This window comes from Astatotilapia calliptera, chromosome 7 (genome assembly GCF_964374335.1).
Source record: "Astatotilapia calliptera chromosome 7, fAstCal68.1, whole genome shotgun sequence".
Lineage (NCBI taxonomy): Eukaryota > Metazoa > Chordata > Actinopteri > Cichliformes > Cichlidae > Astatotilapia > Astatotilapia calliptera.
Window position 1 is genome coordinate 15,078,135 of NC_137428.1, and position 6,918 is coordinate 15,085,052.

General features: G+C 39.4%; 1 long non-coding RNA gene across 1 annotated transcript; it reads left to right on the top strand.

Annotated features, from left to right (window-relative positions):
* The first annotated feature begins 275 nt into the window (after positions 1-275).
* On the top strand, positions 276-4,159 carry LOC113025434 (uncharacterized). Its single transcript, XR_003272793.2, has 3 exons — positions 276-406; positions 3,774-3,835; positions 4,036-4,159. It is a non-coding gene; the product is annotated as an uncharacterized LOC113025434 (long non-coding RNA).
* The last annotated feature ends 2,759 nt before the right edge of the window (positions 4,160-6,918 follow it).

Here is a 6,918-nt window from a genome sequence, read left to right on the forward strand (position 1 = left end):
TTCTTTGAGCAGTAGTACATTGCTTTAGTTGCTGACAAATTCAAAGTAATGACGCACAAAGAACATGATAAAATAATGAAATTATCTACGTATTTCTAAGTACTGAGTGCTCAGTGAGCTTTAAGAGTCTTATTCTTAAGCATATTTCCCTTGCACCTGGTACACAAGGTTTGAGCAGTCTTTGAGATAAGTAAGAGGTAAAACACGTATCATATACATTTGAGTGACAGCGCTGTGTTTTCTCTCAGAGAGAAGATACGAAAAAAACAACTTGTGCCAGGGACTGTAACCTCAGTCCCGTCGGTTCTGTCAAAACAAAGGCCTGTTCATCCATCAGTCCTCTCATCTGAGTCCACATCTGAGACGCCGGGCCTCAGCATGGACGACAGCTCTGTGGGGGCTGGAGGTATGTTATGACTGGTCTGTGTGTATGGTAGGGGTTCATTCCTGGTTTAGAGGTCATGACAGGTAAGATGTGGAACTTGGAGACATAGCTGTTGTAGTCCAGCTTGATTTCCAGAGTCTCTCCTGAAGTCAAGCATGAAGAATGGTTGTTTTGGTCAATTACCTCAAGTACTAGTTGCAGAGCGTGTCAAAATAATACAATATTAAGATGAAGTTGTTCTTCCATAAGCATCATGTATACGGCACTCTAGCAGGATTGGTGGATGCAAATTCAATCGCAGATTTGAAAAACAATACTCATCGAAAATAATGGGCAATCTTTGCCGCTGATGAATTAAATTTCAAATCATTTCCTAAATGGGCTAGCTAGAGATAGAAGTGATCCCAACCAATAATATGCATGCACATATTACCCTCAGAGGCACACAGACACCATACACGGCTGCTCTCGCACACACACACACACACACACATTTGCAGGCATCTACACACAACCATCTTGCTCTCAGCATGGCCTGCGCGAAGCTTCCCAGACTAAATTACAAATGTTTCAGTGGATTGGAGTTGCAGGACATAATGAAGCAGTGCGGCACGCTGAGAGGTAATTACCCAGCAGCACTCCTGCCGTTCTGCAGCCCTGCGAGGTGAGAGAGAAGATGAATAGCCAAAGTACAAAACCACTGACCCCTCAAAAGTTTCATTTACCATCTCCCCCCTTCTATCTCCCTCCCCCTGGTTTTGGGGAGCTTGGAAGAGGTAATCATCTAGGGACAGTTTTGGTAGGTTGATGAATGGTGTGTGTGGCTTTGGTGCTCGTACGCACATGCACACCTATTTATCTGCTCCGGCCCAAACCCAGCCGAGCAGGGCTAGAGATGTGGAGCATGCTGAGCCTTATTGAGTCACCAGGGCTAGCTGAGTGAGGAGACAGGCCAAGGGAGGAGGAGGAGGATGGGAGGGGGTGGAGGGATGGAGCGATGGAAAGAGGACAGACCGCCTGGCTCGGAGACGTGGAGCCGATCAATTTTCTCCTCCAGCCTATCAGTCATGTCCTCTCACTCTGTCCGTTTCTGCTGATGACACACTTTCTCTGCCCATCGGCCCATTTCCAGGCCAAGAGCGAGAAAAGAAAGTCTAGCTGTGTGTGTTTGTCTTGAATGTGCATGTTTGTGTGTGTGTCAGTCTGAAACAGAGTGAGAGAGTGAGAGAGAGCACACACCTGGGGGTTGTCCAAGGGGAGAAGTGCTGAAGACGGCGGGGGCTGGCTTCTGTCAAAGTTTCCTCTCCCACGAGTACAAGTGAGGACTGAGAAGAAGGGAGGAGGAGAGCATATAGCAGCAGCAGCCCCTTAGGTGAGCCAGACTCAGCCTCCTCTCCCAGGCGTGCCAGCGAAGGTGGCAGGATCCAAAGCCTTGTCAATGCATAATGCATTAGAGGCCTCCTTCTCCTGACAGCCCCCTCTGCCGCCTTCCACTCCAGAAGCCTGCCCGCTAATCAAAAACGACACATCCGAATGTCCGGACATACACACATGCGCATGCTTGCACGCCCAAACAGACACACACACACACTCGGGCAGAAATTTACTAATCAAAAAGTGTATTTCCTAGAGGCTGACTCCCAAGAGAAATCCAGCTGGAAGAAATTGGAATAATTTATTAGCTTACAAGTTTTCGTTGACAGTTAGCCCGAGGCTATTTATCTCAGTAATAGAGAACGTCTCCAATGTGGCAAAATTGACCAAATCAAACAGCTTTGATCAGAAAATGAATCTGGCAAGGCTGTCTGTCTCTGGGTGTCCCGTGAGGCGAGCGTGAAACAAACAAAACTGAGATACAGAAACTGAGAGAGAGAGAAAGAGAGAGATTATTTAACAAGTGACCACTGGGGGGAAAAGAGTGAAGGATAGGCTCACACTGCAAGTGAAATCTCTCACTATGAATTATTATTAACGCAACAAAAGGCGGCCGTCGATATTTAAAATGGAGGATATTGCTGGATAAATAATGTGACAACAGCAGAACATCAAAGCAATTTGTAGAGTTTACGGTCTCTCTTCATCGAGTTTGGGATGCCATAAATTGTCCTGCTTTTTCATATTACAGCAGCAGAATAGCTAATTCACTTTGTCAGCTACAAAAACAGGGAAACAGACAAAAACAAAGGTGACTGTCTGACAGAAAAAGTCCCATCAACACTGTACTCAAGATGCCTGCTTTTGTGTGTACTTGGATTATTTTCTCTTCAGTTAGGCCGATGGTCCCCATTGTTTTTATCTACTCACTCAGCCCTGTGAGATGGACTCAGGAATGTCTGCTCCCTCAACATCTTTCATGTTCAAATGAGTTCAGCTGGAGTCATTTTAAACTGGGTCTGGATAACCTTTAGTCAACCCTTTTTCAGTAATTGCTAGATTTATTAGTATTAACAGTCCATACATACTTTACGGTGTTGGTTTTAGCTACTATTTTATTCATATCTTTACTTGTAGTTTTTAGCGACCAATTTCACCTGTTTCCTATGTTCAACTAATATTTCATTAGCACTTTTAGATAACTGAGTCAGTATTTTTATCCTGCAATTTGAACTATTAATCCATGATATTCTTTCTAAATAACTGACATGCTAGCCGTGAATTTAGCTAGGTAATTTATATTTTGTTCACAATTTTAGTCAGCTGGCTACTATATTTAATTTATTCATAGGCCTAATGATATTGCTAAAGAACTGAACAGCTACTATATAAGCTACATGTTATTCATAATTTTAGCTAGCTACTATTTTTCTCTTTGCTTATCTATAATGATATTGCTAAAGAATTCAACTTCTAGCTATAACTTTAGTTAGCTAATTGATAACATTTTATTTAAGTTTTAGGTAACTACTGTATTTAAACATTAATTCCTAATTTTGCCGTAGGAGATAGCGGTCTACTAACTAGAAGTTTAATGGTTCAATTCCTGGCTCCTCTATTCTTTATTTTTGAAGTATCCCTGTGCAAGCTAGCTGCAAGTAGCATCATCATCATAGCATCATCTATTTAAATGTGTTTGTGAATGTTGAATTTGTTTAAAAAACAAAAATAAAATGACTGTGTTAAGGAGGAAGTAGGAAAGTGTTTTGAGTGCTCAGAGTAGAAAAGCATATGTGTGTAGTCTATTTATTTATCTGTACCCCTAGCTAATAATTTCAGCTATTAGACTTTTACAAAACTCTTTCTAACATTTTACTCACTTTTTAAAGATTATCTCCTTTAATATTTTATGCATTTCTTTGAGCTACTCTTCTCTACTTATTATTTTGATCTAGTTAACTGTTCTGCTCAGACTTGTTCAGGTCTGCTTACAGTTGCTCATCTTTCCATGTAGGCCCTGTCTACTGCAGAAGTTCCCTCTGGAGTAGGCCATTTATACCGCTGATTTGGATTCAAGTGAGTTATAGTACAACAATCCATGCACTCTTGTCCACTATAATACAATTCCCATTTGCAATCTCTGAGTCCTAAAGGGATGTGGAGATGCTTCTAAGCCAAATCTATTTCCACTCCTGCACAGTATATCTCTGTCACTCTGTCTCAGTGACAAAGACACTGAGCCGAGCTGTAAAACATGCTTTTGACATGATCCCCAGACATGCCTCTCACGGTGAGGGACACATTCATTTGTCGAGGAGACTGACAGACAGTTCAAAGGGTCATCGGGCTGACACCAAGAGGGGACAGTAAACACACCACAACCGTCTCAATTAGCAGCTGATTCACAGCTGTCACGCATGGATCCCAAAGATAGGTCTCATTATGTTAAATGGATGTCAATCACACAAGCCTCAGGGCAACAAAGCGAAGGAGGCGGTGCTGGAGAGAAGCGAGTTAGAGAACCGCGGCCCTAAATGTGAGTTCCAAAGAATGACATATTTTGCAGTGTTTGAAACGATCAAACAAGTTTCACTTACGCAGAATAGAAAAGTCAGTTCAGCGTTTCTTTCTTGACCTCCCAGCTGAATGGAGAAGTTTATAGAACAACAACAAATTCTTTCCATAAGTGTTGAACCGCGCAGCAAAGAAACAATGATTGGATCACGGCGGGAAATTTCTCCATAGACTGGCATTAGCATTGACCCCCATCCTCCTCCCTCCCCCACCTCCACCTGTTCTGCTCCACGCCTCCTCCCACTCCTCGTCCTCTCCAATCTATCCGCCTAATGAATTTTTACCTGGCACAGGCTGTTTTAAACTCCATTTGGACTCGTGCCTACAATTACCTCCTCAGAGTCTCCAAAGTAACTGCGCACAGCCTAATTAGTATGCATTATCAATTAACAAACTTAATAGCTGGCAGATTGATTGGATCCTCTGTAGAAGGGGGCAGAGCTGAAGCGAAACACCAAATGAAAAATCATCTCCCCACGCACTTCTCATTTCTCTTGCACACAGATTCATGGATGCCTGTGTTTGAATGTTTTAGCAGTTACTTGACATTGTACATGTGTTGTTACTATATGTGGCTTTTTGGAAAATATATACAAACACATTAATTTACATAATGCCGTGTATTTTTAAAAATGCAGCTGTGCAAGAAGTATTTCATTACTTTATCCGTGTGACTGCACTGATGCCACTGATGATACATAAACATCTTATATTTTAAATTTATTGTTTTTATTATTATTATTGTGGCATCACTGTGTAGCCAGTAGTTTATCATTTTATCATCTCAAGTTAGAACAAATGGTGACTACTATATGAGTAGTATTTGATACTTTGTTTCATTGTTTTTGATTTAGTATAATGAGCAAAATATTGTATAAAATGTTACTTTATTAAATCACACGTGATGACCTGATTATAGTTCATGTGTGCAGTATGGTTCAGCTTTCTCACATTCAGTCAGTCACTGTCAAAAAAATAATACTGCCACTATTCAAAGAAGCACATTAGTTTAAGCTCAATCATCTCAGTCCATAATCATAAAGCTGATTTCATCCCTATCCTTAATTTTTGCACAGCGATTCCTGGTGCAAAATATACCTGTGTGTGTATTTATAGCACTTCTAATAACCTATTTTCCACCAATGGTGAATGCATGCAAAAAAATTCACTATTATGTCATATAAAAGAAATAAAATGTAAAAGTACATGTATTCAGTGGTGACTGAGATGTTTGGATAATCTAAGAGTTCTATTATAACGTTATATTTCACTCTATAAAAGTATTATTTAGAGTCATGTACATATAATTATATTCATGGTTGTAACCACCTACGATGTCATCAAGGTCTGAACTTCAGTATGCTTTTTTAAACAAAGACAGTAAAAAATGCCATGAATCAATGTCTGATTTTCAACGTGACTTTTAATGTGAAAGACTCTTTGGGAATTCTACAAATTATACAAACCCCACAGGGAAGTAAGGAACTTTTTTCATCGTGCCATTTTCATTTCAAGCAATGAAATAACTTTTATTACTTTTTTTCATTGTTTTATAAACACAACAGTCATCTTCTATATTTCTTTGTCTCTGGTTTTGATTTTGAGTTTAAGTTTTGGTTGTATTGCAACTCCAGGACCCAGCCTCTTCTAAAGTGTAGCTTTTTCTACTGTTCATTGGAGCATTTTTATTATGGTGCATAAAGAGTAAAAAAAATCTGGACCTCAATAATTTATAAAAGCTACTTATGCCTCTGATTATATTATTATTCATCTATAATTATCTTAAGTTCCAGTCACTGATTGCTGGTTTTTAGTGATTTACAAGTTATGCTAACATATAACTATGTGATGAGTTCATCGTAGGTTTAGGAAAACCTTGAATATTCACCAACCACTCATTCGCAAATTATGTGCAGTAGAATTAATTTTTTTCAAAGAATGAAAAGAAGTACAAGTAAACTATAACCTTGTAAATTGTATATGTAAAATGTCTTTGGTTGGCACACATATGTGAATACACTGATCTTCAATTGAAAGCACCAATACTGCACTATATAAAGTAATGAGCTATAATTAATGCCAATTCCTGCTTAAAAAGGGTAAATTTAGCTAATTATTAATGTAAGAGTTTTTTAAGTAACTAGATAGATAGCTGTGAAATAAGTGAAGTTGGTATTAATGTAACGTGAAAGTATATTAATTGATTAACTGCAATACTAAATCAAACGCACTGCTTTTTAACATTGCATATTTGTGATAAAGCCTTGAGATGAGATGAGACAGAAAAGGACACTTGCAGTAATTCAGTACTAGGAGTTTTAGGAAGGAGAAAGGTGGATGATGGGAGCCGCAAGGGTGAAAAATGAAAAACAGCTTCACTGGGACACATGTTAGGCAAAAGAAACCCAATTTGTCAGGGAGATGAAAATCATAGTTAAAGGATTCATTTTGTGTACATCGACATCACCATTAAATTGTGCTGTCTGACATAAAAGTCGCTGAATGGATGGGAACGTCAACATTTTTCACTCTTCTCTTAATTAATGCCACCTGTTTCCCCAAAACCTTTTAGAATCATTTCTGAA